The sequence below is a fragment of the Papio anubis genome, chromosome 3 (assembly GCF_008728515.1).
Source record: "Papio anubis isolate 15944 chromosome 3, Panubis1.0, whole genome shotgun sequence".
Lineage (NCBI taxonomy): Eukaryota > Metazoa > Chordata > Mammalia > Primates > Cercopithecidae > Papio > Papio anubis.
In genome coordinates, this window is record NC_044978.1 from 49,539,887 (window position 1) to 49,564,909 (window position 25,023).

A 25,023-nucleotide genomic window follows, 5' to 3' on the forward strand; every position below is an offset into this window, starting at 1 on the left:
CTTGTCCCTTTCTTCAGTATTTTGGTGGCAACTCTTAGCATATGCCCAGTCTTTGTGTTATGTTTCTCATGGATGAAAAGACAGTATAGGCCAGGTGTGGTGGCTTATGCCTGTAATCCCAGCACTTTGGGAGACCAAGGCAGGTGGATCACCTGAGGTCAGGAGTTCAAGGCCAGCCTGGCAAAACCCCATCTCCACTAAAGTAATCCCAGCTACTTGGGAGGCTGAGGCATGAGAATCACTTGAACCCAGGAGGTGGAAGTTGCAGTGAGCCGAGATCGCACCACTGCACTCCAGCCAGGGAGCCAGGGGATAGAGCGAGACTGTCTCAAAAAAAAAGGAAGGAAGGAAAGATTGATTTACTGAGAGAAGTATAAGGAAACAAAATACCCCAAGACCCTTGTCTGGAAGGAAGGAAGGAAGGAGAGGGAGGGAGGGAAGGAAAAGACAGTAAAGACAGTATAAACATTTACTGAGAGAAGTGTAAGTATCAGGGAACCCGCCCCCAATATTTCAGTGTAGGTTCTATTTTCCATAACTGTTGGCCAGCTGAGAAATAAAGAGAAAGAATATAAAGAGAGGAATTTTACAGCTGGGCCGCCAGGCGTGACATCACATATCGGTAGGACCATGATGCCCACCCAAGCCTCAAAACCGGCAAGTTTTTGTTAAGGATTTCAAAAGGGGAGGGGGTGTACAAACAGGGAGTAGGTACAAAGATCACATGCTTCAAAGGGCAAAAAGCAGAACAAAGATCACATGCTTCTGAGGAAACAGGACAAGGGCAAAGCAGAACTCCTGATAAGGGTCTGTGTTCAGCAGTGCATGTATTGTCTTGATCAACATCTTAACAAAAAACGGGTTTGAGAGCAGAGAAGTGGTCTGACCAACAATTTACCAGGATGGAGTTTCCCAATCTCAGTAAGCCTGAGGGTACTGCAGGAGACCAGGGCATATTTCAATCCTTATCTCAACCGTATAAGACAGACACTCCCAGAGTGGCCGTTTATAGACCTCACCCCAGGAATGCATTCTTTTCCCAGGGTCTTAATATTAATATTCCTTGCTAGGAAAATAATTAGTGATATCTCTCCTACTTGCACGTCCATTTATAGGCTCTCTGCAAGAAGAAAAATATGGCTCTTTTTGCCCAACCCCACTGGCAGTCAAACCTTGTGGTTGTCTTACCTTGTTCCCTAAAAATTGCTGTTATTCTGTTCTTTTTCAAGGTGCACTGATTTCATATTGTTCAAACACACATGTTTTATAATCAATTTGTACAGTTAACACAGTTATCATAGTGGTCCTGAGGTGACGTACATCCTCAGCTTGTGAAGATAACAGAATTAAGATATTAAAGTAAGACAGGCGTCAGAAATTATAAAAGTATTTGGGAACTGATAAATGCCCATGAAATCTTCACAATTTATGTTCCTCTGCCGTGGCTCCAGCCAGTCCCTCTCTCCAGGGTCCCTGACTTCCCACAACATAAAAGGAAAGAAAATACCCCCAGCTCCTTACCCCAAGATCCTTGTCCAGGTAGAAACTTAGACTTATTAATATATTGAATTGTTCAAGTGTCCATATACTAAGAATCTTACATCAGTGATATGGAACTATGGATAGGCTTCCTTGGGTTCCCGGCTCCACACTATAACCCTCCTTCCTCCCACCCCTTAAGTATCTGTATAGCAGAGTTAAGAGTGTATATCACCATATGCAGTTGTTCATGTACTTCTTCCCCTTTCTCTTCTAGCTCTTGACAAAATTCTCAGGGAAAACTCTTCGGCTCTGGATGTCTCCCTTTTTGTGGATCAAACACAAAGGGCATCATTCTAAAATATATATGGAACCATAAAAGCCCCAAATAGCCAAAGCAACCCTGAGCAGAAAGAACAAAGCTGGAAGCATCACACTACCAGACTTCAAAATTTACTACAAAGCTCTGATACCTAAAACAACTTGGTACTGGCATTAAAAAAAATAGGCACATAGACCAATGAAACAGAATAGATAATCTGGATATACCAACTCATCTTTAACAAAGGTGCCAAGAACATACAATGAGGAAAGGATGGTCTTTTCAATAAATGGTGTGGGGGAAAGCTAGATAACTATATGCAGAAGAATGAAACAAGATTCCTCTCTCTCACCATACACAAAAATCAAATCAAAATGGATTAAAGTCTTAAATCTAAGACCTGAAACTACGAAACTAGAAGAACACATTGGGGAAGTGCTCCAGAACCTTGGTCTGGGCAAAAGATTTTGTTTTGTATAAGACCTCAAAAGCACAGACAACAAAGCAAAAACAGACAAATGAGATTACATTAAGCTAAAAAGTTTCTGCACAGCAAAGGAAACACTCAACAGAGTTAGGGAGACAACCCACAGAATGGGAGAAAACATTTTCAAAGTATCCATCTGACAAGGAATTAATGACCAGAATAAAGAGACCAAACAATTTAAGCCAAAATCAAACAACAAAAACCAAATAATTTAAAAAGTGGGCAGACTGGGTGCGGTGGCTCACACCTATAATCCCAGCACTTTGGGAGGCCAAGGCAGGCAGATCACAAGGTCAAGAGATCAAGACCATCCTGGCCAACATGGTGAAACCCCATCTCTACTAAAAATACAAAAAAAAATTAGCTGGGCATGGTGGCATGCACCTGTTGTCCCAGCTACTTGGGAAACTGAGGCAGGAGAATCACTTGAACCCAGGAGGCAGAGGTTGCAGTGAGCCAAGATTGCGCCACTGCACTCTGGCCTGGTGACAGAGCGAGACTCCATCTTATGAGAAAAAAAAAAAAGTGGACAAAAGATCCGAACAGACTTTTCTCAAAGGACGACATAAAAATGGCCAACAGGTATATGAAAAAATGCTCAATATCACTAATCATTAGAGAAATTCAAATTAAAACAACATGTTATTTCACCCCAGTTAAAATGACTTGTATTAGAAAAACAGATAATACAGATGCTAGTGAGGATGTGGAGAAAAGAGAACCCTTGTACACTGTTGGTAGAAATGTAAACTAGTACAACCACTATGAAGAACAGTGTGGAGGTTCTTCAAAAAACTAAAAATGAATTACCATATGATCCAGCAATTCCACTACTGAGTATATATCCAAAAGAAAGAAAATCCATGTATCAAAAAGATATCCGCACTCCCATGTTTATTGCAGCATTGTTCATAACAGCCAAGATACAGAATCAACCTAAGTGCCCATCAATGGATGAATGGATAAAGTGTGGTATATACGCACAATGAAATGCTAATCGGCCATAAAAAATAGTGAAACCTTCTCATTTGCAGCAACATGGATGGTACTGGAGACTACTATGTTAAATAAGCCAAGTACATAAAGACAAATATTGCATGTTTTCAGTCATACATGGCAGCTAAAAATGTGGATTTCATGATGACATAGAGTACATTAGTGGTTACCAGAGGCCAGAAAGGAGGGGATGGAGTAGGAGATGAAGGGGGAAAAAGGATATATTTATTACCACTGAACTGTACACTTAAAATGGTAAAGATGATATGTTATATATTACCTCAGTTTACAAAAGAAAAAACAAATGGCATCAATGTCAATAAGTGTAAAAGTTGTACTAGGGATAAATCTGCCATTTGAAAGGGAAATTAGAAATCTGAAATAACGAGTGCAGTTAGCCTGTGAAACCCTTGAAGACCCCAAAAGTCTCATTCAGAACTGGTCCCAAAATGAATACGTACTATTGTATCATTGTCTAATTAAAGGTGCTTTTATTCAATTATTAGTTTGCTTCAAAATAAATCTTTTTATTTGTACTAGTATTATAAGTGTTATTTCCTATTCTTCAGCTACATTTTTTGGAGAACAGTGTTAGTAAAAAGAGCTTAACTGTTAGACAGTCTTGAGTTAAAATTCACATGTTAGCTGTAATGAGGAAACTTACATTAAATTTTAATTACTTTTATTATATAAAATTAAGGATAATAATATCACCAAAGGTGGTGGAGACGATTTAATGGGATGACACATAAAACTAGGACATAGAGGCATCGAGCAAATACACATTTCCTTCCCTTCTCCCTTGTTATATACTTAACCACATGGGCTAGGATTTCTTTGGAGGAACCATTTCTGTCTTAGCCAGTGTTCTATCTGAGGTATTTGCGGCTGTCTGCTTTTTTCTTTCATACCCCACTTTCGATCTCTCAATACATACTGTGAGCTCTGCTTTCAGACTAGATTCGTAACTCAGTGATTTCCTGCTCCTCCCTGGACCACCTCCCTGGTCCAGGCCATCATCATTTTTCATACAACTGTAATCACTTCCTAATTGGACTCCCAACTTCCACTCTTGCTGCTTCCCATTTATTGTTCACATAGCAGCCAAAGTTATTCTTTTATAAATTAGATCATGTCACTTCTCTGCTCAAAACCTTCCAAGAGCTGCCTGTCACTTTTAGACTAAATATCTGAAGTCCTTACCAAATCCTACTAGATCTATGTGATTTGACCCCAGTCTATCATTCTGACTTCAAACCTCTCTCCTGCTACCTTACTCTGCTCCAGCAGCACTGGCCTCCTTGCTGTTATTTATTTATTTATTTATTTATTTATTTATTTTTATTTTATTTCTTTATTTATTGAGATGGAGTTTTGCTCTTGTTGCCCAGGCTAGGGTGCAATGGTGTGATCTTGGCTCACTGCAACCTCTGCCTTCCGGGTTCAAGCAATTCTCGTGCCTCAGCCACCCAAGTAACTGGGATTACAGGCACCCGCCACCACACCCGGCTAATTTTTTGTATTTTTAGCAGAGATGGGGTTTCACCATGTTGGCCCGGCTGGTCTTGGACTCCTCACCTCAGGTGATCTGCCTGCCTCAGCCTCCCAAAGTGTTGGGATTACAGGCGGGAGCCACCGTGCCCAGCCCTCCTTCCTGTTCTTTGATGGTGCCAAGAATACTCCTGCCTCGGGGCCTTTACATCTGTTGTTCCCTCTGCCTGGAATGCTCTTTCTAGATCTTTAATGCCTTCCAAGTTTCTGGCATTATAGTCTACACATCACGAAAGGCTGACGCTATAGGTAGTCCTCATTTTAAATGTCAGATACCCACATGCAAGGCAGTTTCATTTCTCTCCTTATGCTTCACTTTGTCCTCATCAGCATTTACATCTGCCAGGCATTCAAAAATATTCATTGAATAAGTAAGTGAGCAAACTTACCTGCTTCCACAGCCATCCTTCCCCCCCCCCACTCCTTTTAAGTAGAAGAGATGTTTTTCTTCCTGTCTGAGATTATAATGTCTCCCCTGTGTCCTGCCTCCTCAGCATTCCTTAATATTGCCTATCTTCTACGTTCGATTCTCCCCAGCTACATTTTCTGTTTTCTGGCAAGCACACATCTCTCCCATTTTAAATTAAAAAAGAAAATTCTCTCTGGGCATCCCCTGCCAGCTGCCAGTCTCTGTCTCTCCTGCTCTTAACAAATTTTTGAAATATTTATTTATACTCTTTGCATTGCCTCACTTCTCTTTTATTCTAGTTTCTCCAAACCCATAGAAACTGTTCACTCCTGCTTTAAACAGTTTCTTTCCTGAGCTCTTCCAAGATACTACTCTCATGTTTTTTTTTTATCTTACTTCCCTGATTGCTACTTTTCCTGTCCCTCCCTCAAATTTTGTGTATCACAGCATTGATACAAGTTCTTCATGTTCTCCAGATTCTTCCTTGGCAATCTTACCACATCCATCGCTTTAGTTACCACCCAAACCTGGATGCCCAGCTCACATTTCTCTGTACTAAGCTCGTGACTTATTTGACCTAGTGTCTACTTGATATCCACCTTGGTTTCCACAAGCACCTCAAAATAAAGATGCCCTCTTCCATCTCCAAACTTGATTCTCCGCCAGTGTTACTTATTTTAGTGAGTGGTAGCATCATCCAGTTGCTCAAGTAGAAAACATGGATATTGTCCTGATTTATCCTTTGCCTTCAGCCCCCTTCCCCCATCTAGCCAACCGTTGGCTTCCATTAATTCTATTACAGTGAGAGAAATTGTATCCCTCCAGAAAGATATGTCAAAGTCCCAGCCCCCACTGCTTATGAATGTGATCTTAGGATCTTTATAGATGTAATTCAGGATCTTGAGAGGTGATTATCCTGGATTAGGGAGGGCCCTAAATCCAATAACTGGTGTCCTTAAACATGAAAGGAGAGGGAGATGTGAGACACAGACACAGGGGAGAATGCCATGTGAAGATCCCTATAAGGCTGGAGAGAGAGATTGGAGTGACGCTGCTACAGGCCAAAGAACACCAAGAATTGCCAACCCTGCTGACACCCTGATTTCAGACTTCTGGCCTCCAAAACTGTAAGAGAATAAATTCTGCTTTTTTAAGTCATGAAGTTTGTAGTAATCTGTTATGGTAGTCCCAGGAAATTAATTTTCTTAGCTCTGAAATCCATCTATGTTTCCCTACCATCACTGCCTCTAACTAGTTCAGATCATGATTACAGTAATCTTCTGCCTCATCTCCCTGCTACTAGTCTCAGCCCATCTTTCTAAAATGCATGAAATTCATTCCACTATTTAAAATCTGTGAGTGGTTTGCCAGTGACTTGGATTAAGTCTAAATGCCTAGTATCATGGTTTATGGGACTTTATAATTTGCCTTCTGCCTACTTGTGTAGCCTTCTTTTCCCACTCACCCTCAATTCTGTTTTTTTGTTGTTTTTGTTTTTTTTGGGTTTTTTGCTTGTTTTTGAGACAGAGTTTTGCTTTTGTTGCCCAGGCTGGAGTGCAATGGTGCAATCTCGGCTCACCACAACCTCTGCCTCCCGGGTTCAAGCGCTTCTCCTGCCTCAGCCTCCCAAGTAGCTGGGATTACAGGCACCTGACACCATGCCCGGCTAATTTTGTATTTTTAGTAGAAATGGGGTTTCTCCATGTTGGTCAGGCTGGTCTCAAACTCCCAACCTCAGGTGATTCGCCTGCCTCAGCCTCCCAAAGTGCTGGGATTAGAGGCGTGAGGCACCGCACCTGGCCCCCACTCACCCTCAATTCTATGGTCCAGGCATAGTAATAATTTCTGATATTTCCCAGCATTGATTCTGTGCCAGCCACTATTCTAGGGGCTGTCGCACAACAACCTTGTAAGGTAGAAAACAGGTTTCTTTCAATGTCTCAGCTTTTCTTTCTCTTACCTCCAGGATTTTGTACATGCTGGTCACACTGCTGTCTGCCTGAAACACTACTTTCTTTTCCCTTGCTCTTTGACCCTCTCCTCAACTGGCTAATTCATACTAATACTTTAGGCCCCAGTTTATTCAATACTTCCTCCAAGAAGCATTCCTCACTCTTTCTAAGTCTGGGTATATGTCCCACCCTCACTGCCCATATTCCCATTACACCCTGAACTCCCCCATCAGAATACAAAATATTGTAGTTATCTGTTCACTGGTCTATACCCCACGCTATATGTTTCCTTTGGGAAGGGCTGTATCTCTATTACCATTGTAACTCCATTCCCAGAATCTAGCACAGTGCCTGGCATAGAAGAGATGCTCAATCACTGTATGCTGAGTAAATGAAAAAACCTTAAACAAAGGTTGCTAATAGCATTATGTCTCTTATACCAGCTAGGGCAGAAAGAAATGCATCCCAGACCTACTTGCCAACTGTCCTCTTCCTCACAATTCTGATGCCTCTGCCTGGACCAGTCCTGAAACATCTTTTCATATGAATTCCATGAGATCTCTAAGGCCAGTTAATCTTCAGTTACCTATCATATTCATCACTTCTCCAAATACAAGCCTCTCCAGGTGGCTCTCCTCTCCCAGAGAGCTTTGCAAGTTCTCCCAAACCCTCTGCTTACTGCCCTCCTTTTTCCTGGGCTTTCTGGAACTCCAGCCTATTCAAAACAAACTCACCTATATTTTCATCCTTTTTTTGTTGCTTCTTATTTTTATTTTTATTTTTTTTTGGAGACAGAGTCCCACTCTGTCACCCAGACTAGAGTGCAATGGCACCATCTCGGCTCACTGCAACTTCTGCCTCCCAGGTTCAAGTGATTCTCAGCTTCCCAAGTAGCTGGGGCTACAGGTGTGCACCACCACACCTGGTTAATTTTTGTATTTTCAGTAGAAACAGGGTTTTACCATGTTGGCCAGGCTGGTCTTGAACTTAAGCAATCCACCTGCCTCAGCCTCCCAAAGTGCTGGGATTATAGGCATAAGCCACTGTGCTTAGTCATATTTTCATCCTTTTAACAGAATATTCTTTCCATCTCTGGCCTAAAATAGAAACCTGTTTTCCATTAGAAAAATTATCTTCCTACTGCTATCTTGGGTGGAAGTTGTTAATTTGTCTCACCCTTGTAGAAAACCCTCTCCTTTCAAGCTTTTATTTTTATTTATTTATTTATTTGAGATGGAGTTTCACTCTTGTCGCCCAGGGTGAAGTGCAATGGCGTGATCTTGGCTTACTGCAACCTCCGCCTCCTAGGTTCAAGCTATTCTCCAGCCTCAGCCTCCTGAGTAGCTGGGATTACAGATGCCCTGCCACCACAGCCAGCTAATTTTTGTATTTTTAGTAGAGACAGGGTTTCACTGTGTTGGCCAGGCTGGTCTCGAACTCCTGACCTCAGATGATCTGCCCCCCTTGGCCTCCTAAAGTGCTGATATTACAGGCGTGAGCCACCACGCCCAGCCTCAAGCTTTTATTTTCAACAATCCATCTCTCTACTGCTTGTTACTGACATCTACTAAGCTACTAGTTATTCTTATCTCTGGTTTATGGTCCCATCATCATCTGAGATGACTTCACTGTCCATGTGAACAGCCCTAGTCTCCATTTCCTTGAATCCTCTCAATTTGATACCCTTTAACACATTCCACTTGGTCTGTTCTATGGCTATACCTAAGTTTGCCACTATTAGGTGGTTTGTCACAACTTTATTCTGTTCTTTGGTCTATTCTATAGCTAAATCTAAGTTTGTTACAAACCAGGTAGTTTATCACCTCTTAAATCCTAAATTTCAATCTCGTCCATTCCTTTAGCTCGTCCATTTTCTTGCTAAAAGCCCTCCTTTGCCACTTCCTTATCCTAAATTTCAATCTCTTCCATTCCTTTAGCTCATCCATTTTCTTACTAAAAGCCCTCCTCTGCCACTTCCTTCCTTAAATCAGCCTAGACGCATGATCCAGGTTTCATGATCCAACTTTTCATAAATACCCTCACTCCTTTGTGCTCTTGTTCACCTGGCTCAAATTTGGCTTGGGTTTTACCATGATACTGTGCTCCACCACATTCCACGTTTGTGGCTTAAGTACTAGAATAGGTACTTTTGATATGGCAGGGGTATCTAAGATGAAAAAAGAAAATCATTCAATATAAAATGAATCCAGCCAGTATGCAATATAACAATATGATCATTTACTTCCCATCCCTGTACCTAGCCTTGTATAGGTAAAAATTCTCTCATCCTCTTATTTTTAATGTTGGTTAGGGGCTTTATGTAAAGCTCCTGTGGCTCCAAATGTATTCAAGTGTTCAATGGATATGCTCCTTTTGAAATCTTGTCACTGTTCTCATGTAGGCTAAAAATGGAACTATAACTTTCTTGCTTCTTATTGGTAGGTTTATTTACTCATGCAGCAAATATTTGAGTACCTACTATGTATTTGGCAGACACTTTGCCCTTAAAGAGCTTATAATAATATAAAAATAAGACAAATACTCAAAAAAGTTTAATACTACATATGACTGACAGAAAGATGGAATGTGTTATGAAAGATCAGAGAAGTTCTCTACTAAAAAATACAAAAAAAAACTAGCCGGGCGAGGTGGTGGGCGCCTGTAGTCCCAGCTACTCGGGAGGCTGAGGCAGGAGAATGGAGTAAACCTGGGAGGCGGAGCTTGCAGTGAGCTGAGATCCGGCCACTGCACTCCAGCCTGGGCAACAGAGCGAGACTCCATCTCAAAAAAAAAAAAAAAAAAAAGAAAGATCAGAGAAGAAAGAACTTATATCCAGCTGAGAAAAATCCTTAAAGAATGGGCAGAATTTGCTCAGTTGATAAGAGAGGAAATAATATTTCAGCCAGAGTGAGAGATACGAGAAAAGGCTTTGCATGGGAAAGGATTAGGAATAACCCGGTTCTTGTTTGTTTACAGGTGGATGGAAAGCCGATTTCCAGTCTTTATGATAATGCCGATGTTCCACTTGGGAAAATACTGTACAACAATGAAAGTAGCCCTTTCTTTTGTCTTTCAAAGAATGTATTTTTAACAAACAGCCTCTGTGTGATCCTTTTGACCACATAATTTGTAGAGTTAACCCTGAAATTTTCATTAGCAACAATGAAAGCACACACAGGCACAATATTAATATAGAAATATCAGCCTATTTTGGTCAGAAAGTCTCATTTAAATGTTTAAGAGACAGAAGTCCCAAATTGTAATTTCTTCCACTAGCAGGAGGAAGCTCAGGATTGGTTTTTCTACAACACTAGAGGAATACTACTCAAAAATCAAAAGGAATTAACCATTGATACATGCAGCAACACAGATGAATCTCAAAGTAATTGTGCTGAGAGAAACCAGACCCAGAAAAAGGTAAATTCTATATGATCTCATTTATATAAGACTCTAGGAAATGCAAACTAATCTACACATACAGAAAACTGAGGGCAGGTACTAGGAAGGGTAGGAGGGAGGCATTACAGAGAGGCATGAGGAAACTTTTTGGGATGATAGATATGTTTACTACTTTGATTGTGAGGATGAAGTCGCAACTCTGTACATGTCAGTGATATATTTTAAATATGAACGGCTTATTTTATGGAAATTTTGCCCCTATAAAGCTGTTTTTCTAAAAAAAAAAAACACTTCTCTTTGAGAGACATCACCTTTGTCTTTTAAACCATCTTATGTTGAATCTAAAAGATCAATATAAGGTTTTAATAAGATCAGAGACCCATGTGTCTTAATTTCCAGGACATATAAGATAATCATGGTGATTAAGACAAAAGTACGTATATGATTACCTATAAACTATCATAGTTAAATGACTACCCTGCATAAGGCAAAATGATTATTTTATTCCTAAGATTGAAATTGCTCAACCTTTTATTAGAGAATAATAGATTAGAGGGCATGTTGGCTCATACCTGTAAGCCCAGTGCTTTAGGAGGCTGAAGCAGGAGGATCCCTTAAGGCCAGGAGTTGAAGATCAGCTTGGGCAACATAGCAAGACCACATCTCTACAAAAAATTTTAAAATAAAATGTTTATCCAAGTGTAGTGGCACGCACTCACCTGTAGTACTAGCTGCTAAGGAGGCTGAGGCCTGGAGTTCGAAATGCACAACGCTTCACTTCAACCTATGTGACAAAGTGAGATCCTATCTCTAAAATAAATAATTCAATTTTTATAATTAGGGAACATTTAAATTGAGATTATAAGTAAAAAATAGAACAAACAATCCTGCTACGTGATATGGTTTGGATCTCTGTCCTTATCCAAATCTTATGTTGAAATGTAATCCTCAGTGCTGGAGGTGGGGCCTGGTGGGAGATGATTGGATCATGGGGGTGGTTTCTCATGGTTTAACACCATCGCCCCCTGGTGCTGTTGTCGCGATGATGAATTCTCATGAGATCTGGTTGTTTTAAAAGTGTGTGGCACCTCCCCCTTCTGTCTTGCTCCTGCTCCTACCATGTGAGATGCCTTGCTCCCCCTTTGCCTTCTACCATGATTCAAAGTTCTCTGAGGCCTCCCCAGAAGCAGATGCTGCCATACTTTCTGTCCAGCCTGCAGAACGTAAGCCAATTAAACCTCTTCTTATACATTACCCAGTGTCAGATATTCTTTATAGCAGTGTGAGAATGGATTAATACACTACCTCATGCAATAATGTAAAAACAGGCAACCCACTGAGAGTAAACCTAATCAACTTGTTCATTTAGATATAAACTGTAGAGATGACATTGCCATCTAGTTGTTGAATACTGAGTATATTGTTGAAACATTCTTGACAATGTTCTATTTGTCTTTTTTGTAGACTTAGAAGGAACACACTGAAGCCCCTAACCAATTACATCTCCTTTATAGGAGTGTGAATGTGACTGCCATAATGCAGTCCATGCTGCCCCTGGTAATTATATGCCTCAACCCAAGCAGGTGATTATATAACCTGTGACTACCTCATGCTCAAGGCTTTTCCATATTACACAAACACACACACTCTCACACTCAAAAGCAAAACAAAAATAAAACAATCTGCTTGATCCCTGCCCTACAGAGATTAGTCTAGTTAGGGAAACATACAACTAAGCATTTGAATACTGTGTAGTGGGTGCTACGAGAGCAGAAGTACAGAAAATATGTAAGCGCCAACAAGCACCAGCAGGAGTTAAAGGTTTAGAGAAAATTAGTGGGAAGTTTATCTAAAATGAAAACAGTGGGTAAGAGGAGATGAGATTCTGCTGTGTCCTGTAAGCTATTTTATTCTAGAAGCAATGGAAAGCTTTGGACTTTTTGAAAGATCTTAAGCAAGGAAATGAAGTAGTTAGATTTGTATGTTAGAAATAATATTCTGGTTTTAGTTTGGAGAATGGATTAAAACGAGATAAGATTAGAGCATCGAGAGAGGTTGTTAGAGTAATTTAAGCAAGAGATAATGGTACTAAGCTAGGATTATAAACATGGAAATGGAGAGAAGTTGGAGGGTTTGAAAGATGTTCTGCAGATATAATAAATGGGACTTGCTAAAAGCCAACTATGGAGAATTAGGAAGACGGAAACACCAAAGATGACTTCCATGTTTCTGACTTGACAACTGAGTGCATGGTGGTGTCCAAAAAGTGGAGGAGCAGGTTTTGAGATAATAAAATTCATTTTTACTCCTGTTGAGCTGGAGGCACTCATGATGTATCTAAGAACAAACATCTACTTGACAACTGAATATATGGTGTGATGCTCACTATAGAGATCTGGACGCGTCAGCACATACATTATCACTGACACACTGAGATAGACATAAGGCACACTGAGTCTATTTCAGGAAATGTGCCTAGACTTAAAATAGATATGCACACAGAGTGGAAGGAAGAAGAGCAGAGAAAATTGAGAAGGAATAGTTAAGGAGGCTCCCTACCTTCTCACTCCACCTCAGGCCGGCAAGCAGAACTTACTGTTGCTGCTTGGGCTCCCACTGTTTTCCATCTATGCATCTACCAAGGCATTTGTTATGTCATTGAATGTACTTATCTTTCTCTCTCCTTCTACTAAACTGTAAGGCTCTTAGGGCAAGGATCATGTCATACTCATATTTGGATTCCCAGGACTTACAACAGTGCTTGGCCGATAGTCTTTCCTAAGACTTTTATTTAATAACTAATGATAGGAAAAATCCATTGAGTACTTTCTGTGTTCTAGGCACTTTATATACAAGGTCTATTATACTTGGGCTATCTTAAGACTCAGAAAATTTAAGTGAATTGTTCAAGAAGCTTCCAGGATTCAGACCTGGTTCTGCATGAGTCCATGCTCTTTTTTTCTCCTATATCATACTCTCTACGACAGACTGGTGAATGAAATCTATCTTTAACGAAAAAGGAAAAAAGGGATTGCATCTTATATAAGGCACAGATAGTGATCCTTATGCTAAACACGGTAAAGTCCTATAGAGAAAATCCTTGGGTTCTGTCTCCTGGAGTTACATGCCATATATGCCAGAAAGTATAGCAAGTAAATGGCTGCATGTCCTAAACCATAAGGAAGTTCATATAGACTAAGCAAAATGCTACCAGTTACCATTTTGCACAGCAGCTCTTGCAAGGATCCAGCAATTACCACTACACCATGGATCTAAGACACCCTCACAAAGATAGGCCAAACACTGCCTGCGACCTTCAGCTTCTCAGTTTTGCTCAAAATAACTTGGCCAAAAGCTGAGAAACTTTAGTACCATCTAAACTTTTCATTCCGATTATGCTTGGTCACTGCTCAGAAGGCAGTTCCCTCTCATTTCTTGTCTCCAAACTGTACAGGATAGCATCCCGCCAACACACAATGCCCTCCCTCCAACCTTTCAAGTATGGGCTTTGACAACCTATTCTATTATAAATAAACCCACCTTTATTCTCAGCGCTTTTAAAAATTTTAATTCCTTTGAAGTTCGTTCCATTCAATTTTGTCACCCTTTACCTTGCTTTGTCCCTAATACCTACATCGTGTTATTCCTTTAAACCCCAAATTCATTTAATCATTTCCTAGGGGATTTCAACATTCGTGTGGAATGTCGGTTGAATATCCAACCTTCACGGTTCCAATGCCAGTTCAACCTCATTCCCTTGGTCACACCCCCCACTTTGTTATGGAGCGGTTCTGGGTGATTTTCATACCCTTATGCTTCTATTCATATTACCCACAGCGTGCCTGATCATTAACCCCATTGAGACCTCCATTCCTATAGTGTCGCCTCTTCTAGTTTATTCTTGATCCTGCTTCCTTCTGTATCTGACCTGGATCTCTTAAATTGGTCATATGACCTGCTCCAGTGCTTTTCTTTTCTTTTCTTTTTTTTCGAGACAGGGGTCTTGCTCTGTCGTCCAAGCTGGAGTGCAGTGGCCCAATCTCGGCTCATTGCAACATTCACCTCCCGGGTTCAAGCCATCCTCCCATCTCAGCCTCCTGAGTAGCTGGGACTACAGGCGCTAACCACCACACTTGGCTAATTTTTGTGTTATTTAGCCCCATGTTGCCCAGGCTTGTCTCGAACTCTTGAGCTCAAGCAGTCCTCTTGCCTCAGCCTTCCAAAGTGTTGGGATTACAGCATGAGCCACCATGCCTGGCCTCGTCAGTGCTTTCAATTACCCTCCATATTTTTCCATCCCTGGTATATCTCTTCCAACTCACATTTCTGTATCCTGCCTGGCACAAATGCTCTCAATTTCTATCTTTGTCTTTCTCCTACATCCGTTATCCAAATCACAATTCTGGATCAGTCCTGTAATCTACCTGGTCCTGTAAGCCATTCAGATGAGATGCTAGAAACAATCACAAAATCACCATACTTTCATGATTTCCAAATTCAGTTCCATGGTTAACCCTGTTCATTAATGTTTTTGTCTTTCATCAGCTCTATTCCAAACCATCTCTATTCTCTTCAAGCCTCCAAACTAACCTTTTTCCCCCTCCTACTTCATAAATAATATCACCTATCACTTCCTACTTCATAAAAAATTTGGAGAACATCTAACATAAATCTCTCTGTTCACATCTACAAACTTATAACTATTCCCTTCCTTCTAGTTTTGAGAAAAGGTGTGAAGGTGTGTTTTTCTTTCTTTTTTTTTTTTTGAGATGGAGTCTCATTCTGTTGCCCATGCTGGAGTGCAGTGGCACGATCTCTGCTCACTCCAGCCTCCACCTCCTGGGCTCAAGCAATTCTCCTGCTTCAGCCTCCTAAGTAGATGGGATTACAGGCGCCTGCCACCACATCCGGCGAGAGTGTGTTTGTGTGTGTGTGTGTGTGTGTGTGTGTGTTTTGAGATGGAGTTTGGCTCTTGTTGCCCAGGCTGGAGTGCAATGGTGTGATCTTGGCTCACTGCAACCTCCGCCTCCTGGCTTCAAGGGATTCTCCTGCCTCAATCTCCCAAGTGGCTGGGATTACAGGCAGCCACCACCATGCCCGGCTAATTCTGTATTTTTAGTACAGACGGGGTTTCTCCACGTTGGTCAGGCTGGTCTCGAACTCCTGACCTCAGGTGATCCGCCTGCCTCAGCCTCCCAAAGTGCTGGGATTACAGGCGTGAGCCACTGTGCCTGGCCTAAAGTGTGTTTTTCAAGGACCACCTTTCCTGTGTCTTTTGGGACCTGACTCCGATTTTCTCCCTCCTTCTGTACTAGTTTCTTTCATTCAAATACAATCATCCGCCGGGCGCGGTGGCTCACGCCTGTAATCCCAGCACTTTGGGAGGCCAAGGCGGGCGGATCACAAGGTCAGGAGATCGAGACCACGGTGAAACCCCGTCTCTACTAAAAATACAAAAAACTAGCCAGGCGCGGTGGCGGGCGCCTATAGTCCCAGCTACTCGGGAGGCTGAGGCAGGAGAATGGCGTGAACCCGGGAGGCGGAGCTTGCAGTAAGCCGAGATCGCGCCACTGCACTCCAACCTGGGCGACAGAGTGAGACTCCGTCTCAAAAAAAAAAAAAAAAAAATACAATCATCCTCAAACCTCTCAAATATCATGACCCCTCTTTTTATGATATCTCCTTCTGGTTTCTCCCCTCCACCTCTCCTTACCGTCTTATTTAAAGCTTTTTGGAAAAGTGTATTCTCTTGCTATCTCTATCTTCACCTCTCACTTACTGTTCAACTCATATGCCTGGCTTCTATTCTCACTACTCTGTGGAAACTATGCTAACTTGACAAAGGACTTGCTAATTGCAAAATTGAATAAACATTAAAATTTGTGAGTTTATAGTAGTTTGCAATAGTGTTTTCCCTCATTTTACTGAGGAGTTGATCTTTGGCCCGAGTATAACATTGCAGTTGGGGTAAAGTTACATGCAGATAGATCCTACTTTCTTGGTTTCTAATTATACTTTAGCAAGACAACCCAGCAATCTCTAATAATGAATACATGTATAACAGACAGCTCTTAGTTACTTACCTACTGGCATATTATTCACTGGAATAGTTTATTCTGCAGGACACTGTACTTCACTTAAGAGATACAGGGATTGTAATTTCTAATTCATAGATTTGGTAGGTAATCTTAGGCACTTATATTCACCATTTTAAAGAACTACCTCCCTAATGTAAGAGGAAATCTAAATGCCATTCTAACAGGGGGTTATGAAGAAAAGTTAAGTTTGAAACACAAAGCAGTGCCAACATAAAGTATGATGTATATATCAAAGTGGATAAACACTGTGTAATACATAATTTTTAAAATACTGATATTTAAAATCTCAACGTTCTTTTCATCTAAGGAAGTCCTAAATAGCATAAGCACATTTAACTTCACTTATAGTTCCCTAGGCAAAATAATAGGATCCAGGAACATAGTGCAGTTTACTTTGCCTTAAAACTAACAACGGGCTTCAAGTTCCTGCTCTAACATTTACAGTTCAGTGACCTTGAACAACCAGCCGATAACAGGAGGAGCAACAGGGAAAAACTAGTGTGTGTGTATATATATGTATACGTGTGTGTGTATGTGTGTATATATATGTATATATATGTGTGTGTATATATATATGGATCCTTTGACCTGGCTCTCTCTACTGCTATCTGCACACCCTTTAACAAGTTATTGAACATTTCTGAGACGGGTATCTATAAGGAAAGAATAATAATACCTACATATGACCACCTTGGAAATTACAAAGGGCAGTAACGTTTTAGATATTATTTGAGCCTCTTTTCTTCCTGACAAATTATGTTACACATCCTAGTAACCCTCCCCCATACTTTTTTAAACTCTTTTTTCATTTTCTGGCCATTCTTGATAAATCAGTAAAAGTACCCTTGACCTTTTGGGAATGTATAGAAACCAAGCCATTATTTGGTTCAATTATAGATAGCTTCCCTGCTTTCTGAGTGTATTCATATTATCCATTACTGTTCACCCACACTGTCATTGGGGAGTGCAAAATTTAAGTTAAAAAAAATCCCAAACAGACCCCAAATTAACAAAGAACAAATCTTAAAATTTTGCCACACTTGCCTCAAATGTTTAAGAAATAAGATTATAGAGGTAAAGCCACTAATGTGTCCCTCCCTCCTTTAAAGAGAACCATTGCTCTGAATTTTGTTTATAATTCCCAAGCCTGTTTTTAAAGTTTTACGTCAGGTGAATATATTTATAAACCATATTTACTTTTGTTTTGCATTTTTAAAAATTTATATAAAGGATATATAATGCCATTTAACTTGCCTTTGGGCAGTACCACTGTTTTGGAAGGTAATCCTTGATTCACTTAATGCTAACTTATTAACTGCACATTTGGTGAACATAGCACAATGTATCCATTCTTACACTGACATTTTATTTCCAGATTTTATTACGAACAATGCTGCACTGAACATTCTTGCACACGCCATTCTGGCAAATGTGTGGGGAATGTTTACAGGGCATATACCTGAGTGGAATTACTGGTTCACAGGATATGCAAGTTTCATTTTACTAAATGAATATTGCCAATAGCCCTCATAACAATTACACCAATGTATACTCCTGAAGACAGTGCCCGAGAATTGCTCTGTTGTTTTACAACGTCCTCATCAATATTTAATATTCAGACTTTTAAAATCTTAACAACTTGATAGGTGTTAATTATCTTAATTTTGAAGGCTTGAAACACTTCGGTTGCTCAACACTGTTATCTTCTACTTCTCTTAGCTTTTTTACTACAATCTCTTGATCTCTTGCTAGCTTCTTCCTCTACCCACTGTTGGTATTTGCCAGTCACCATCTTTGTTCCTTCTGAGTAGTCTTGCTCAGGCCATAATACACACAACTCATTCTTTACCCACACCTAGCTGCCTACTAGACAATTTCACTTAGAGATTTTATAAGCTCCTAAAATTCATGTCTGAAATGATCTCTCTTCTTCCCTCAATTTGTTCTACCCAATTCTTACTCTGTTCAAAAACAAAACATTTTAAGTCAGAACCCTGGACATCATTGTTAACTATCCCTTCTCCATTCACCACCGTTTTCCCCCCGGAGTCAGCTGATCTGTCCCACCTTAACGTCCCTTGTATTCTTGCTTTTCTCTCCGTATTTACTATTGTTATCCTTACCATTTCTTGCCTGAGGCTACCTAGATTGTCCAGTTTTTAGAAGCAAGCAGTTTTGGAGTTAGACACACCTAGGTTTGAATCCAGATTTTGTCACTTATAACCTGTCTGACCTTTGGCAGTTACAAACCTAACTTCTTTGACCCTCAGTTTTCCTTTAAAGGGCAACAATACCTACCTCATGTGGTTTTTTTTTCAAGGATTAAATGTGCTAACAAATGTAGAATGTTTGCCTGGCACATAGTAAGAGCTCAGCGAATGATACTGATAGTTATTATTTATTAGCTCAACTATTAAGTGTTGATTAGTCTTGATGCCTCCAATCTTGCTCCCCTTCCCCCACCATCACATTACTAGCAGAATTATTTCAAACACGTTGTTTGTTTGTTTTTTGGTTGGCAGTGTTTCATTTCTGTCACCCAGGCTGGAGTGCATGGGCACCCACAGCTCACTGCAGCCTCAATTTCTTGGGCTCAGGTGATCCTCCAACCTCAGCCTCTTGAATAGCTGGGACTACAGGCGCACACCACTAAACCTGGCTAATTTTTTGTCCTTTTAGTAGAGATGGGAGATGGAATTTCACCATGTTGCCCAGGCTGGTCCTGAACTCCTGGGCTTAAGTGATCAACTTGCCTCGGCCTCCCAAAGTGCTGGGATTACAGGCATGAGCCATTGCATCCAGCCCTTACAGTCCTTTAATTCAGTAACTGTCATTTGCTTACAAAAAACTAAATCCGACCTTTTTAGTAAATCACTTTTTTTTTTTTTTTTTTTTTGAGATGGAGTCTCGCTCTGTCACCCAGGCTGGAGTGCAGTGGTGCGATCTCAGCTTATTGCAAGCTCCGCCTCCCGGGTTCACGCCATTTTCCTGCCTCAGCCTCCCCAGTAGCTGGAACTACAGACACTCACCACCACACCCGGCTAATTTTTTGTATCTTTCACCGTGTTAGCCAGGATGGTCTCAATCTCCTGACCTCATGATCCACCCGCCTCCGGCCTCCCAAAGTGCTGGGATTACAGGCATGAGCCACCGCGCCTGGCCCCTAAATCACCTAATTCTTTAATCTGAGCCCCAGTCTCATTTCTCGGATTCTATTCACACTAGACTCCATAAAGCCCCTGAATACACTGTTCTGTTTCACATACCTAAATTCAACATTCTCTGAAGCTCTTCCTAGCCTATCCAAACAGAAATGAGTGCTGACTCCCAGGAGTTAAGCTACTGCTGTTGCATTCACTTCTTGTCTGTCTCCTTTAGGAGCTTATGAAAAATGTGGGAGCAAGGACAATGTCATGTTCCCCCAGTGTGAAGCATAGCACCTAGAGATAGTAGGCATTCCGTAACTACTGGATGGATGGAGGCATTATGAAGTTTGCCAAGTTTGTTAACACTACTAAAGATTTCAATGAATGTCAAAACAGTGGCAGATAGGTGGTTTTCTCAACTGTGGGAAAGGTAAAATAGTATAAAGTACTAGCAAGCATAAACACAGGCATACCTCATTTTATTGCATTTTGCTTTACTGTACTTTGCAGATACTGCATTTTTTACAAATTAAAGGTTTATGGCAACCCTCCATCAAACAAGTCCGTTAACGCCATCCCAAAGTCATGTGCTCATTTTGTGTCCCTGTGTCACATTTTGGTAATTCCTGCAATATTTCAAATTTTTATTATTATTATTTCTGTTATAGTGATCTGTGGTCAGTGATCTTCGATGTTACTATTTTGACCATTTGTGGGCACCACAAACTGTACCCATATAACATCAGTGAACCTAATAAATGGTGTGTGCGCTCTACCAACCGGCCATCCCCCCATCTTTCTCCCTCTCCTCGAATCTCCCTATTCCCTGAGACACAATACTGAAATCAGGCCAATTCATCACCCTGCAATGGCCTCCCAGTGTTCAAGTTAAAGGAAGACTTGCACATCTCTCATTGTAAATCAAAAGCTAGAAATGGTTAAGCTTAATGAAGAGGCATGTCGAAAGCCAAGACAGGCTAAAAAAGCTAGGCTCTTGTGCCAAACCATTAATTCTTGAAGGAAATTAGAAGTGTTATTCCAGTGAACACCTAAGAAAACCTTACTGCTGATATGGAGAAAATTTTAGTGGTCTGGATAGAAAATACAAACCAGCTACAACATTCCCTTAGGCCAAAGCCTAATCTAGAGCAAGGTTCTACCTTCAATTCTATGAAGTCTGAGAGGTAAGGAAGTTACAGAAGTTTGAAGCTAGTAGAGGTTGGTTTATGAGGTTTAAAGAAAGAAGTCATCTCCATAAATAAAAGTGCAAGGTAAAGCAGAAAGTACTGATGTAGAAGCTGCAGGAATTTATCCAGATCCAGCTAAGACCATTGTTAAAGGTGGCTATACTCAGTGACAGATTTTCAATGAAGATGTAACAAGCCTTTTATTGGAAGAAGTCACCTTTTAGACTTTCACCACTACAGAGAAGTCAATGCATGGCTTCAAAGCTTCCAGGAACAGGATGACTTCTTAGAAGCTAATGCTGCTGGTAACTTTATATTGAAGCCAATGTGTATTTGCCATTCTGAAAATCCTAGGGCCCTTAAGAATTATGCTAAATCTACTCTGCCTGTACTCTATAAATGGGACAAAGCCTGGAAGACAGCACATCTGTTTACCGCATGATTTACTGAATATTTTAAGCCCACCATTGAGATCTACTGCGCAAAAAGACTCCTTTCAAAATATTGCTGCTAATTAACAATCATCTCGTATCCCAAGAGCTCTGACGGAGATACATGCTGTTTTCATGCGTGCTAACACAATGTCCATTCTATAGCCCATAGACTATGGAGCAATTTTAACTTTCAAGTCTTATGATATAAGAAATGCATGTGGTAAGGCTATTGCTGCCATAAATAGTGATTTCTCTGATGGATCTGTGCAAAGTAAATTGACAACTTTCTGGAAAGGATTCACTATTCTAGATATCATTAAGAACATCCATGATTCATGGGAGAAGGGCAAAATATCATTTACTGGAGTTTAGAAGTTGTTTCCAATCCCCATAGATGACTTTTAAGGGTTCAAGACTTCAATGGAGGAAGTAACTGCAGATGTGGTAGAAATTACAAGATAACTAGAATTAGGCCGGGTGTGATAGCTCAAGCCTATAATCCCAGCACTTTGGGAGGCTAAAGCGGGCAGATCGCTTGAGGCCAGGAGTTTGAGACCAGCCTAGAGTGAAACCCTGTCTCTACAAAAAATGCAAAGAATTAGCCAGGATTGGTGGTGTATACCTGGAGTCCCAGCTACTTGAGAGGCTAAAGTGGGAGGATCACTTAAGCCCAAGAGGTAGAGGCTGCAGTGAGCTGTGATGGTGCCACTGTACTCCAGCCTGGGGGCAGAGCAAGACCCTATCTCAAAAAGAAAAAAGAAAGGCCAGACGTGGTGGCTCATGCCTGTAACTCCAGCACTTTGGGAAGCCAAGGCAGGAGGATCGTTTGAGCTCAGAAGTTCAAGACCAGCCTGGGTGACATGGCAAAATCTTGTCTCTACTAAAAATACAAAAGTTAGCCAGGTGTAGTGGCATGTGCCTGTAGTCTTAAGTCTTGAGAGGCTGAGGTGGGAGAATCACTTGAGCCCAGAAGGCGGAGGTTGCACTGAGCCAAGATCATGCCACTCACTCCAGCCTGGGCAACAGAGCGAGACCCTGTCTTAGTTAAAAAAACAAGAAAGAAAACTAGAACTAGAAGTGAAGCATGGACAGGCCTGGTGGCTCACGCTTGTAGTCCCAGCACTTTGGGAGGCCGAGGTGGGCGGATCACTTTGCGGCCAGGAGTTTGAGACCAACCTGGTCAACAGGGCAAAACCCTATCTCTACTAAAACTATAAAAATTAGCTAGGTATAGTGGTACATGCCTGTAATCCCAGCTACTTGGGAGGCTGAGGCACGAGAATCGCTTGAACCTGGGAGGTGGAGGGTTGGAGTGAGCCAAGATCGCACCACTACACTCCAGCCAGGGTGACAGAGCAATACTCTGTCTCAAAAAAAAAAAAAAGAAGTGGAGCATAAAGATGTGACTGAATTGCTGCAATCTCATGATGAAACTTTAGTAAAGAGTTACTTCTTATGATGAACAAAGAAAGTGGTTTCTTGAGATGAAATTTACTCTTGGTGAAGATGCTGTGAACACTGTTGAAATGATAAAGGATTTAGAATATTACATAAACTTAGTTGATAAAACAGTGGCAGCGTTTGGGAGGATTGACTCTAATTTTGAAAGTTCTACTGCAGGTAAAAAGCTATCAAACAGCACCACATGCTACAGATTCCTACATAAAAGGAATCAATTAATGCAGCAAACTTTATTGTTTTATATTAATTGCTACAGCCACCCCAACCTTTAGCAACCACCACCCTGATCAGTCAGCAGTCATTAGCCTAGAGACAAGACCCTCCACCAGCAAAAAGGTGACTTGCTGAAGGCTCAGACAATCATTTTTTTTTTTTTTTTTTTTTTTGAGACGGAGTCTCGCTCTGTCGCCCAGGCTGGAGTGCAGTGGCGCGATCTCGGCTCACTGCAAGCTCCACCTCCCGGGTTCACGCCATTCTCCCGCCTCAGCCTCCGAGTAGCTGGGACTACAGGCGCCCGCCACCTCGCCCGGCTAGTTTTTTGTATTTTTAGTAGAGACGGGGTTTCACCATGTTAGCCAGGATGGTCTCGATCTCCTGACCTCGTGATCCACCCGCCTCGGCCTCCCAAAGTGCTGGGATTACAGGCTTGAGCCACCGCGCCCGGCCTGACAATCATCATTTTTTAGCAATAAAATATTTTTAAGGCCGGGGGCGGTGGCTCACGCCTGTAATCCCAACACTTTGGGAGGCCGAGGTGGGCAGATCACCTGAGGTCAGGAGTTCCAGACCAGCCTGACCAATATGGAGAAACCCTGTCTCCACTAAAAATACAAAATTAGCTGGGCGTGGTGGCGCACGCCTGTAATCGAGAGGCTGAGGTGGGAGAATCGCTTGAAGCCAGAAGGCGGAAGGCAGGGGTTGTGTCGAGCCGAGATCGCACGATTGCACTCCAGCCTGGGCAACAAGAGCAAAACTCCGTCTCAAAAAAAAAAAAAAATTAAGCTATGTACAATGTTTTATTAGACATAATATGATCACACAATTAACAGACTATGATATAGTTATAACCATAACTTTTATATGCATTGGGAAACCAAAAAAATTGTATGACTTGCTTTAATGTGATATTCACGTTATTGAAACATTTTCTTTATTGTAGTGGTCTGGAACTGAGCCCACAATATCTCCCAAGGCATGACTACTAAAAAATTAAAAAGGCAAATTTGACCTGTTAGTATCTAGGAAAGAATTATAAAGTATTCCTGGCTGGGCATGGTGGCTCACACCCATAATCCCAACACTTTGGGATGCCAAGGCAGGTGGATCACCTGATGTCAGGAGTTTGAGACCAGCCTGGCCAACATGGCAAAACCCCGCCTCTACTAAAAATACAAAAATTAGCCGGGCGTGGTGGCAGGGACCTGTAGTCCCAGCTACTTGGAAGGCTGAGGTAGGAGAATCTCTTGAACCCGGGAGGCGGAGAACTGCTTGAACCCAGGAGGTGGAGGTTGCAGTGAACCGAGATCGCACCGCTGCATTCCAGCCTGGGTGACAGAGCGAGACCCCGTCTTTAAATAAAAAAAAAAGTCCTTCTTGAAACACTGGCCAAATGTGCTGCTGTAGACAAATAAGAATAATGAACGCCGGGCGTGGTGGCTCACCCTGTAATCCCAGCACTTTGGGAGGCCAAGGTGGGTGGATCACAAGGTCAGGAGATCAAGACCATCCTGGCTAACATGGTAAAACCCTGTCTCTACTAAAAATACAAAGAATTAGCCGGACATGGTGGTGGGCGCCTGCAGTCCCAGCTAGTGGTAAGGCTGAGGCAGGAGAATGGTGTGAACACGGCAGGCGGAGCTTGCAGTGAGCTGAGATCGTACCACTGCACTCCAGCCTGGGTGACAGAGCGAGACTCCATCTCTCCATCTCAAAAAAAAAACAAAAAAGAATAATCAAATATCACATTGACAAACAGAAAGGAACCTTTTATAAACATAATGACATTGTGCAGATGTTGTGGTAATCACTTTATATACAGTATATTATCCTTCCAACAGCTGTATGACCTATAAATTCTTAGTATCTTGTCTAAGGGACCTGAG

General features: G+C 41.5%; 1 long non-coding RNA gene across 1 annotated transcript in view; it reads right to left on the bottom strand.

Annotated features, from left to right (window-relative positions):
• LOC103884645 overlaps positions 1-25,023 on the bottom strand; it is a 34,354-nt gene that overhangs the window by 5,753 nt on the left and 3,578 nt on the right. The window contains exon 2 of the long non-coding RNA XR_647321.4: positions 11,168-11,260. This is a non-coding gene — a long non-coding RNA (uncharacterized LOC103884645). The remainder of the gene's footprint in view (positions 1-11,167; positions 11,261-25,023) is intronic.